The following is a 12635-nucleotide window of genomic DNA, read 5'->3' as shown; positions in this document are numbered from 1 at the left end:
AGCAACCCTAATTTGAGATTTTGGAACCCGGGTTCATGCATTAAAAGGTTTCTTCTTTTTTATTGAATGGGGAAGAGAGGTTCCATCCTCTGGTCAGGTTTCTTGTGAGTTGGACTTCTAATTGGATCATGCTAGATAAGTTGGTCAAATTTATCAGTATTTGGATCCAGTTTTTGGTAACGACCTATCTGTTGGAGTTTAGGGAATAGACTATCCCTCTTCTTTCTGTAATTTTACCTGTGGAAAATCCAAAAAATTGCAAATACTTTAAAACCTTTATTGTTTCTGGCTATGCCTTGCCCCATGGTCCACCTTTGAATCTGTCATTCCTTGTCACTTTCCATGGGCATATTGGGCTTATTCTTGTGCTGCGAGCCTTTTGGCTACACCTTGTCTCAATGGGTTTCCCATGAGGTGGCATGTCACTCCTGTAATATCTCAAATGCTTATTGGGCTCTACACTTGTGTTGTAGCCTGGTAGTGCTTGTTGGCTAAGCCTTGCCCCAGACAGGACATACACCCAATGCACTCTCTCTGTATTAGCTGCAGAGTGATTCTATTGCTTATTGTGTCTGAACTTTTGCTACTTGATTTCTAAGGTATTATTGCACAGATGATCTTATTCCAAGAAATATTTTGATAAAAGGAATGACAGTACTGTAAAATATCCTAGTAGAAAAAGGGTGACACATATTTCTGGCACCTGGACTGTCGGATGGCTTCCAGCACCAATTTATTTCTGCCAAAGGTATCTGTTGGTCATTCCGATTGTTGGATACATTAAAATTCTCAAGATAGGCCACATGTTAAATCTAGTGGCCTAACTAACCTACCCATGTGACTCCCTTGATATATGATTTCAGATTATTTACTTGATTACCTTTTGTTTTAGTTGTTTCTCTCCCCATTCGTGCCAGAGCTGTGAGTGTCTTCTGCCTTCAAGCTGTGCCTGTTTAGTAATACATATTTGAAAGTATCGCCAGTGTACATGATGTAGATCGAAGCATGAAGAAATCCCCCCCCCCCCCCCAAAAAAAAAAAAAGAAAAGAAAGAAAGTTACTGTTCACGTGAACAGTACTCACGTGAACTGTAATTTGGGGCTGATATGGACTGCTGGCTTAGGGAGTTGATTTTTGGTGTTAATTTTATTATTAGACAGTTATTTAGTTATCCTAATTGAGTTGTAATCTTAATTGGGAATCCTAGTTAGAGTCTAGTTTCTATTTTATAGGTTTTGTTAATTAGTTTCTTACTTAGATTAGGATTGGGTTGCTTTATTATAAATACATATAAGTGGCTGAGAAGAAGAGGACAGAGATTGAAGAGAAAAGAGCTATTGATGAAGCTGTGAGATGCGACAATGGTGAGATACCGTAGGTGAGAAGCCCCGGGTGAGAAGATGATGGGCTGAGATAGCTGATCCTATTCCTCCTAATGTAGTTCTAGATAGGGTAAAGTCCTACTAGAAGCCAATTAAACCAGGACCTCTGATTATGCTAGCCGATTGGGCAGAATTGGATAGTTTAGGTTAAAACTAGGGTTAGGATGAAGGTGATGGATGATTGTGATAACAGTAATGTTGGACAGGTGTTTAGAAGTATTTTGATGTAGGGTAGGTTAAGTTTAGATGGAGTTTGAATTTCTGGAAAAATTAGGGTTTTGGTTTGGGTTTTAGGAAAAGTGGAGAATTTTAGGGTTTCGAGAGGTGATTTGAAGAGGGGCTTTGGATCGAGTATCCTCGGCTGTGAGGGGAAGACTCAAGTGGAGTTTGGTTGGATATGGATGGCTAGAAGTGAGAGTTCTGTATTTTCGGGTTTGGGTTTTTAATGGGGTTAATAGAAGGTAGGGTTTTAAGGACTGAATGAATCTGCAGTGAAGGTCGAGTGGAGGGAAGGCTGTGAAGGAGTTATGTTTGAAATTTAAAAGGATTTGGCTGGTGGAATTGAGCTGGGCAGAAACTAGATCACTTAGGGTTTTGTAGATCGGTTGAAATTAATGGAGGGAATGGTATTGAAGATCGGCTGGCTTGGGTTAGAGGATGAGAAGAAGAAGGGGATGAAAGAAACTAAAATAACTTACTGGATTGAAAGTTCTTCAGTGACAACAACCTTGAAGAGAGTTTTGAAGAAGAACCGCCCGATCTACAAGATGCAAGGAGTCGTAGGAGATCCACCTACCTTCCACGTTGATATGACTCACAAGGTTGTCTTGATATGACTCTCAAGACTCACTCTCAAAGGAGATAACCAGCAGCAACAATGGCAGCAGCAAAGAGATCGAATTTTTCAAAGTCTAAATTGTGGGGGAGCCTCCCACGTTTTCATTAATAAATAATATGGCCTAAGGCCCAATCCTTTTACAAATCTAAAACCTCTCCCTCTAAAAATCGTGGGGGGGGGGGGGGGGAGACAAAACATAGCTTTAAAACAATTACTTAAAAGATGCTCTAAGAGCCAATAGGATTAAAACAAAACTAGCCAATAGAAAAGAGTCACTTAAATTGGACCATTAGTTGGACCGGTTCAATTTAAGAGCTAAAAAAAAACCAAGTATAGAATGAACTAAAGCTAAAATAAACTATAGAATGAACTAAAGCTAAAATAAACTGAGTATAAAACTAAACTAAGGCTCCAACTATGGCCCTATGGTTAAGGCAGCTTGTCTTCCTTGCAGATGCTTGGATCTGCATCAACTCTCCCCATCTTAAAAACATTCATCTCCGATGAATGGGTGAAGTTCTTGCAGCCATATGCAAGATTCCAAGTGTTGTCCTGGCTTGAAGAAATCAGACCTTGAACTTTATGGGGATGAGGGGGAAACAACATGTGATTAGCAGCTTTAACACTTCCCGGATAGAATTCTGGTGAGGCAGGAATATTAGGAAAAAAGTCTTCAAGTTGTGGAGCCTTCTCTTCAAAGAACCAAGGTGGCATCACAAACTCTATATGGTCAATCTCTATAGGGTCTTCAATGTTATTGCCTTCAAGAACAACATCTTGAATGTCATTGCCTTCTTGTGGAATGCTCTCAACCACCTCTTCCTCTTCTGCCACCTCATCCATCAAGACTTGAGTAATAACATGAACACCTCGAGTATCACCACCCAAATCATCATAGTACCTAGCTAAGTCATCATCATCAGATGGGGGATAAGCATGTAAACCAGGTTCATTGTCATCATCACGGGTTTCATCTTCCTTCTTAGCCACATTGACAGATTTATGCTTTTGTGGGCACTCCCTGGCATAGTATCCAATCTCATTGCAGTGGAAACACTTGTGAGGATCATTAGTGTCCATGAGGGCTTTACCCTTATGATCAGCACGGGGAGGAGCTGTAGGGCGGGAAGAACTACCAACAGAATAGCCTGATCGGGTAGAACCAGCAGCAGAATTTCCAGCTCGAGTCTGATCATTGGTAGCAGACTTGAATGCTGGAAAAGCTTTGTTGGTGTCTTTAGTAGAGGAATTAAACCTTCTATTTCCAGCCAATAATTCTTCAGCCTTCAATGCCTTCTCAAAACAGTCCTGAACATCTCTGACATCAGCTACTCCAATACCTCTGATAATATCAGCCCTCAATCCCAGTCGAAACCGAGATAACATCTGAGTAGTACTCTCTCTCGTACCAGTGCGAGAAGAAAGTGCATCAAACTTCTGCATATACTCAGATACAGTCATGGTCCCTTGGCGTAGGGAGTTGAATTGATCTTGTACTTTCGTAATGCCTGGGCAGATATTTCTCCCTCAAATCATACCTCATGTCTTCCCAGGTAGTAGGCGCATGGCCATCAAGTTCCATGTCCTTCGTTGCAGTGCGCCACCATTTTCGGGTAGGGCCAACTAGTTTGGTACGTGCCAATCTCATCTTTCTATCTTCAGGCAAATCATACCAATCAAAATAATCATCAAGGGCAGCAAGCCAGTCATAGAATTCCTGAGGATCATGGTTCCCATCGAACTCCTTCAGCTCAAGCTTCACTTTCTTTGTGTCATACTTTCGGTTGGAAGTTTCATTTGAAGTGAAGTAGGATCTCAAATACTCCTCAAAATTAGGCCTTTAAGGGTCTTCTCTAATTCTGTCCCTGTCTTCTCTCTATCCATCTCTGTTATGTCTGCGCCTATCTCTATGATCTCTATATTCCCTGTGATTCCTGGAGTGATCTCTGTAATCCCTGGATCTATTTCTGTGATTTCTATTCCTTCCCAGGGTTCCATGTATTTCAAAATTAACTTGGAATCTGTCCTCTTCTAAGGGAATGTTGCTGTCCCTAAGAGGTGTAATCTGCCTTTGTTCCATAACTTGTAACCGATCATTGATAGATTTCTGATCTGCCGAAAGCTTCTGGAGCATCTCCACAATTGCAGCAAGGGGATCAGGTTGGGGTGGCAGATTTGTGTTTACCACTGGATTGCCATGTTCATCCATGGCTCTGATACCACTTAATGTAGTTCTAGATAGGGTAAAGTCCTACTAGAAGCCAATTAAACCAGGACCTCTGATTATGCTAGCCGATTGGGCAGAATTGGATAGTTTAGGTTAAAACTAGGGTTAGGATGAAGGTGATGGGATGTTATTAGTGTGGTTGGGTCTGATTATTTTGCTTTGTGTGAGAGGGAGTGAAGCTAAGAGCTTGGGGTAGAAATGGGCAGCATAACTTTTGGAAGTCCAAAGTTTCCTAAAAATATATTTTCCCTCCAAATGAACTTTTAGGGGGACACTCTAGGGTTGGGTGACAAGGAAATCTTCGGAAGAACTGAGGTAGATGGCACTCCGGCATCCTACTTGGCCTTCTTCTCGGGCAACCTGTCTCCTCCGATAACTTGACTTTCTCACCCCTGTCGGAAGCATGCCTTCCCCTTCACCCCCTCCAATCCCTAACCCTCCTCCACCAATCCCTGACCCCTCCTCTGATTCAGACATTCCTCCCTCTGTCCCTGCTCCAAGTTGGACTTCCTTCTTCTCTTCGCCTCTCGCCTCCTCCCCTGCGAATAAGGTCTTTCCCTTCATTTCGTTGATCCCTTAGTGGTTGGTTCTTCTAAAATTGCTTGCTGCTCCATGGTGCTCTGCGACAATGAAGTAAAGATCGGGAATCATGTTTAGTGGGTCACTTCCTCGACTCGGACACCTTTCCACATTGTCAAATCTTCTCTTACTCGGCGATGGAAAGCTCTCGGCAACCTCGACATCTACCTCCTGGACAATGGATTTTTCATTTTCAAATTCTCTGATGACTCTGATAAGATTTGTGTGCTTGAAGGTGGTCCTTGGCATGTCGGTAAGAACCCTATCTTCCTTCGACAGTGGCATCGACACTTGCAGCTCCGCCGCGTCGACCTCTCCTCAATCCCTCTCTGGGTTTCGCTTCCAGGCCTTCCCCTTCACTTCTGGTGTACGGATGGTCTTAGTGCAGTGGGCTCAGTCCTAGGAAAACCGATGTTCTCTAACATGTGCACCATGAGAAAATTGCGCCTCGCGTATGCTCGAATCTGCATTGAAGTTCTAGCAGATGACCCCCTTCCATCCTTCATCACCGTGAATGATGGTGATGACCATTCTTTTGAACAAGAAGTCCATTACAAGTGGAAGCCTCCCCACTGCTTGTTCTGCAAGAAGTTTGGACACGATTCAGCTATTTGTGCTCCTCCTGAAGCCTCTTGTCCACCTGAGGTCCATGTGCAAAGATCTGAACCCACCCACCCCTCGGATTTCTGCCATTCCAGATGGCGCACTAGTTCGAGAGCTCGCCGTCGGCACCGGAATGCCCCTGCAGCCAGACAAGACAGCATTCTTGGCTCCCACCCTTTATCCATTGGGCAAAACCGATTTGCTGCCTTAACTGACGACTCCCCTACGGAACCTGTCACTTGCTCTGAGCAGATCATCGATTCTGCTGCCCATCGAAGCAGCTCTCGTATGTCTGGGGTTGACACCCAGCCGTCGACTGCTGAAGTTGCTTGCCTTGTCATCTCTGAAGTCGACCCCTTGGTGGTTGTGGAAGAACCTTTGCCGGTTCTGCAGTATGAAGCCTTTCCATCTGCGAGAGACCTCGCCTCTCCTTTTTGTCCCCCTGCTCCTCTTCTTTACTCTCCTCCCCCCGATACTTCCCCTTTTATTGACAACGCAGCTTCTTCCGTTGTGGGCCACCCCCCCTTTTGACTATTCCACCCTCCCCATCTCTTATTAGTCAAATCCCCCTTTTACCCTCACCTAAGACTGGTAAATCCAAAAAGAAAGACAAGAGCCAGAAGGAAAAAAAGAAAAAAGAAAAAAAATTGAAGAAAGCCTCGTCAGATTCCTCTGGGCCCCACCCTACCTTGTCGCCCAACAAGTCTCTTAACCCAACCGGGTCGGGTTCTCGCCTCTTTGATCCGGTCTCTCTTTGCCCTGTTTCTCCTTCGTCCTTACCCGGTTCTCCTCCTCTCAATACCCCTTCAGCTTCTATAGCCCCTCCAACCTCTGCTGCTCCTCCCACTGCCACCTCATATCACCGGCGGCACCGCAGCCCCTCTGCTTCTCGTAGTGCCAGCATTATGTCCCGACTTCTAGGGACTGAGTTGCAATCCTCTAAGCTCTCCCAATGAATCTTGGCATCGTGTGGAATACTCGGGGTCTTAATTCCCCTTGTAAACATGTTGCTTTCGTTCCCTTCTTCGGCATCATCAAGCCACTTTCTGCTGCTTGCTTGAAACTCATGTCAAAGAACCAAACTCCTCAAGGATCTGCTCCTCCATTGCTCCTGGCTGGTCCTTCTTATCGAATTTTGCCCATCACCCGATGGTCGTATATGGGTGTTATGGGACCCCTCAAAAATCAAAATTTCAATGCTCTCCTCCTCGGACCAATTTATCCACTTAAACTTCTCGTCGCCTTAACCAATTTTCCTACTTTTTCACATCACGTATGCTTTCAATTGTCCCATTCGAGGCAAGCTCTTTGGTCTGATCTCCGACCTTGCTGGTCCCATTGGCTCTTTACCTTGGGGTATTGGTGGTGATTTTAATGTCATCGAGATATGGGTTTGAAAAACAGGGAGGACACCATTTGGACCCTCAACCTATTTCTGATTTCGATGATTGCATTGAGGATTTGGGCCTTGATGATCTCAGGTGGACAGGTCTCCCCTTTACCTGGAGCAACAAAAGGGCTGGTACTTCCGAGAATTGATGTAAACTGGATCGGATCTTGGTGAATGAAACTTGGCTGTCCTCCTTCCCTTCTTCCTTTGCCAATTTTGACACTCCAGGGGATATCTGATCACAGCCCCATCCTCTTGTCCGTTCAACCTTATAACTCCTTTGGTCCAAAGCCCTTTAAATATTTTGACATGTGGTCCTCTCACCCCACCTTCCTGACCACTGTGAAGGATGCGTGGGATGTGCCTGTCCTAGCTTTCTCCTCCCCTCTCCTAGCTTTGGCAAGGAAGCTTAGGAATGTGAAATCTGCCCTCAAAATTTGGAATACCAGTATCTTCGGAAATGTCTCTCAAAATGTGCAAGAATGTAAAGACAAGCTTGCTAACATCCAGCTTCAAATTCAAAGGGACAACCTCAATAGCCAATTAGCTGCTGATGAAAAAACTGCTGGTCTTGAACTAGCCATGCTCCTCAATAAAGAAGAAAATTTCCTGAAACAAAAGTCCAGGATCAAGTGGCTGGATTTAGGGGATTCTAACTCAGCCTACTTCCATCGCTCCTTGAAGTCCAGAATCAACTACAACTCCATTCTTCAGTTGGATGCTCCGGATGGTTCTCCAATAACAAATGTGAAAGACATCAAAGACATGGCAATGAATTACTTCATGAATCTCTTCTCGGGTCATTCGGATGAGGCTGATCTATTCCCTGATAATGTGATCAACAAGTTCATTCCCGATGATCTCATTCAGTCTTTCAATGCGATTCCCAATGAAGATGAAATTATTGCCGCTGTCCATTCCACTAAGCTGAATCGGGCTCCTGGACTTGATGGTTTTAGCATGGGCTTCTTTTTAGCAACTTGGGACATCATAAAGAAGGATCTCATCAAAGCCATTAGAAGCTTCTTTTTCAACCCCAACCAGATCTCTGAGGTGAATCATACTTTTCTGTGCCTCATTCCTAAGAAGGAGGGTGCTTCTGTGATGACAGACTTCAGGCCCATCTCCCTTTGCAATCTCATCTACAAGTTCATAGCTAAAATCCTTACTTTGAGGCTCAAGAAGGTGGTGGATCTGCTTGTCAGTCAGAATCAGTCTGCCTTCATTCCTGGTAGAAGCATCTCAGATAATATCCTCCTTTGCAATGATATTGTCCGAGGTTTTGAAAGAAAAAATCATTCTCCTGCTGCTCTTATGAAGATCGATATCCATAAAGCTTTTGACTCTCTGAGATGGGATTTTATTGCAAATGTCTTGATCAAGATGAGGTTCCCTATGGTTTTCATCCATTGGATTCACTGCTGCATTTCCACCCCCAGGTTCTCTGTGCTTGTTAATGGCAGCCCAGCTGGCTACTTTGCCTCTACTGTTGGTGTGCGCCAAGGATACCCCTTATCCCCATACCTCTTCACCTTAGCTTTAGAATTTCTATCCAGGGGAATCCAATTATGCACGGACCAGCATCTCATCTCCACTATACCCAAATGCAAAGCCGTTAGGCTCTCTCACCTGGCTTTCGCTGATGATCTTATGATCTTCTCCAAGGCCTCCATAGCCTCCTTTGAGTCCATCATGAACTGTTTGCAGCACTTTCAAGACTTATCTGGGCTTCATATCAACCCCACCAAGTCTCTTCTCTTCCTTGTTGGAGTTCCTGATGAGGTAAAAGAAGGTCTGAAGAATATTTGTGGTTTCAGTATTGGTCGGCGTCCTGTGAAATATCTGGGCCTACATTTGATCCCGGCAAGACTTTCGGCGCATCACTGCACTCCTATGCTGGATCTTATAAGGAAACGGCTTCAACTATGGAAGGGCAAACTTCTTTCTTATGCGGGTCGTCTGGTGCTTGTTAAGTCTGTCCTCCAAGCCTCCTACATTTATTGGTCAGGTATCTATGGGCTGCCTCATTCCATCATCAAGTCTCTGGAATCACTCATGTCTTCTTTTCTTTGGAAAGGCTCTGATGTTACCAGATTCCTTCGGCCTATCAGTTGGGACTCTGTGTGTCATCCTTTTGTGGAAGGAGGGTTGGGTATCAGAAGGATAAAGGATGTGAACCAAGCCGGCATTATCAAATTGTTGTGGAAGATTGTGTCCAAGGCAAAAAGTATTTGGGTAGAGTGGATATATTCAGGCCTTCTTCGTTCTGACTCTATCTGGACTGTCCATTTATCTTCTGATGCTTCTTGGACCTGGCGCAAAATTATGGATGTCCGACCCTTGGTTCTTGGCTCTATCCAAACTCACATTGGTAATGGGAACTCCACTCAGCTTTGGTTAGATCACTGGCATCCTTTGGGAATCCTGATACATCATGTCAGCCCTAGATTGATCTATGGTTTTGGGCTGCCTAGAAATGCCTTGGTGGCTGATATTCTTAATGCCGACGGATGGGACCTCCTTGATTCATCTACTCCAGCTCTAACCCCAATCTTGAACTTATTACCCTCTATTTCCAGAAGACCGTTCATAAGGGATGACTGTGTTTCTTGGCTGCCTAGTTCCATGGGTAAGTTCAGCTCCAAATCTGCTTGGGATCTTGTTAGAACTCGGCTCCCGCTCGTTCCTTGGAGGAAGCTCGTCTGGTTCAAGCACCACATTCCTAGGCACAACTTCACGACTTGGAGAGTCTTCTCCAACTGCCTCCCAACGCAAGCTTTCCTCAGACATCGCCACATTATGGTTTCTCCCAATTGTGACCTTTGTTGGAATGTGATTGAAGATTCAAACCATCTCTTCTTTGAGTGCCCCTTCTCCTGCTCTATCTGGAAAGGGATCCTCTCCAAATGCTGGCCAAGAAATAGGAGGATTCTCCCTTTTGATCGTGAATGGATTTGGGTTGACATGACCTTTGGTGGTTCTACTCTTTGTGACGTGATTGGGAAGATGGCTTTCTCAGCCTCCATCAGCCACATTTGGATGGAACGCAATCTTCGGAAATGGACCTCCAAATCCAGATCTGCTTATCAGATTTGGGAGTCCATCTCTTTTGAAATCAAATCTAAGCTTAGTTTGGTTGCTCCTACTTCTTGTATTGACACCCCAAGGAACAGACTAATTGTTGTTTCCTGGGGTCTTTCTTCTCTCTCCCTTATCCCAGCTGGCTCCCCTGTTTGAGCTTCTGCTGCTGGTTCTTGTTTTCCTCCCTCCTTTTTGAGGGTTGCTTCTCTTTAGTAATGAAATTTTTATTCACCCAAAAAAAAAAGGATGAAGGTGATGGATGATTGTGATAAACAGTAGTGTTGGGCAGGTGTTTAGAAGTATTTTGATGTAGGGTAGGTTAAGTTTAGATGGAGTTTGAATTTCTGGAAAAATTAGGGTTTTGGGTTTTAGGAAAAGTGGAGAATTTTAGGGTTTCGAGAGGTGATTTGGAGAGGGGCTTTGGATCGAGTATGCTAGGCAGTGAGGGGAAGACTTGAGTGGAGTTTGGTTGGATATGGATGGCTGGAAGTGTGAGTTCTGTATTTTAGGGTTTGGGTTTTTAATGGGGTTAATGGAAGTTAGGGTTTTAAGGACTAAATGAATCTGCAGTGAAGGTCGAGTAGAGGGAAGGCTGTGAAGGAGTTATGTTTGAAATTTAAAAGGATTTGGCTGGTGGAATTGAGCTGGGCAGAAACTAGATCACTTAGGGTTTTCTAGATCAATTGAAATTAGTGGAGAGAATGGTATTGAAGATCGGCTGGCTTAGGTTAGAGGATTAGAAGAAGGGGATGAATGAAACTAAAAAACTAACTTACTGGATTGAAAGTTCTTCAATGGCAGCAACTTTGAAGACAGTTTTGAAGAAGAACCTCCCGATCTACAAGATGCAAGGAGTCGTAGGAGATCCACCTACCCTTCCACCTTGATATGACTCTTAAGGTTGTCTTGATATGACTCACAAGACTCACTCTCAAAGGAGATAACCAGCAGCAACAATGGCAGCAGCAAAGAGATCGAATTTTTCGCAGTCTAAATTGTGGGGGAGCCTCCCACGTTTTCATTAATAAATAATATGGCTTAAGGCCCAATCCTTTTACAAATCTAAAACCTCTCCCTCTAAAAATCATGGAGGGGGGACAAAACATAACTTTAAAACAATTACTTAAAAGATGCTCTAAGAGCCAATAGGATTAAAACCAAACTAGCCCATAAAAAAATGTCACTTAAATTGGACCATTGGTTGGACCGGTTCAATTTAAGAGCTAAAAAAAAACTAAGTATAGAATGAACTAAAGCTAAAATAAACTAAGTATAAAACTAAACTAAGGCTCCAACTATGGCCCTATGATTAGGGCAGCTTGTCTTCCTTGCGGATGCTTGGATCTGCATCACCCCCCTTCGTTATCCCTTTCTTTTTTTTTTTTTTGTTTTTCTTATCCTTTTATGTTCTCCTTCATATGTAAACAGAAAATAGAAATAAAAGAGTTTTAGTTATTTAATTTTTGTTCTTTTATTGTATTGATCCTACTGCAATCAATCTCCCGCTGGTTTCTTCGATTTTGCATTAATACAGTCGGGGGCTGACTAGATACCGACAGTGTTTTGGATGGTTGTCTGCCAGCCCATCATACACAGGCAGAGGGCATCTTATGGCATTTACTAAGACGCCATTGATGCAGACTGGTGGGAGAAGGTTCCAAATACGAGGGTGGGCTTGTATGGTACCATTCCTTGGTGCTATCTATGTTTTTCCACAAATTTGATGAGCTAAGTCGTACTTTTTTTTGGGTAATCTGATTTTTCTATTTATATTAATATGCTGTATTTATTCATATTAATACAGCATACTAGAGCTGAGTTAGGATTAGCTCCAATACATGATAAGCTATAAGAGAGTCGTTTGAGGTGGCATGGTCACGTTCAACGGAGGCCTTGGGTTGCTCCAGTACGGAGGAGTGATTTGATTCAGATTGAAGGAACTAAAAGAGCCAGGGGCAGGCCTAACATAACCCTAGGAGAAGGGGTGATGAAAGACATCCATAGCTTAGGCCTCGTATCTTGTATGACTTCGAATAGAGCTGATTGGAGAGCAAGGATCCATGTAGCCGACCCCATTTAGTTGGGATAAGGCTATGTTTTTGTTGTTGATGATGTATTTAATCATATTTGTAGTTTTATTTCTGGTGATACATATATTATGTACATCTTGGTTGATGATTGTGTCCTGGATTGACAGTTCAACTGTCAGGGTCTGATAGATTATCGACAAGTTGGCCCATCCATTTTAATGGCCAGATGATTGGTCAAGTGTTCCAACTGCCCAGGGTGGGTCACAAAACACTGGTTTTATGTTAGTTACATATTCTATAATTATGTATTGATAGGGTATTTGTAAATTGGCCACAACTGAAATTTGGTGGCTCATCAACCATATGATCTGACATGTGTAGGAATCTTTTCCTTGTTCTTTTAGCTCTTCAATTTTTTTCCCAAAGGAATTCGCTTGCTTAATTTTGAAACCATTATTTTAACATGTGTGAAAGACCACTGAAATTCCTACAATGCCCAACTTGG

The 12635-nt window shown here is 43.4% G+C and overlaps 1 protein-coding gene across 3 annotated transcripts in view; it reads left to right on the top strand.

Moving 5' to 3' along the window:
• LOC122651958 (kelch repeat-containing protein kel-10) overlaps window positions 1-12635 on the top strand; it is a 65634-nt gene that overhangs the window by 14944 nt on the left and 38055 nt on the right. The window lies entirely within an intron of this gene.

This window comes from Telopea speciosissima, chromosome 2 (genome assembly GCF_018873765.1).
Source record: "Telopea speciosissima isolate NSW1024214 ecotype Mountain lineage chromosome 2, Tspe_v1, whole genome shotgun sequence".
NCBI lineage: Eukaryota > Viridiplantae > Streptophyta > Magnoliopsida > Proteales > Proteaceae > Telopea > Telopea speciosissima.
Note: the sequence above shows the minus strand (reverse complement) of the source record. Positions and strands in the feature narration are given on the sequence as shown.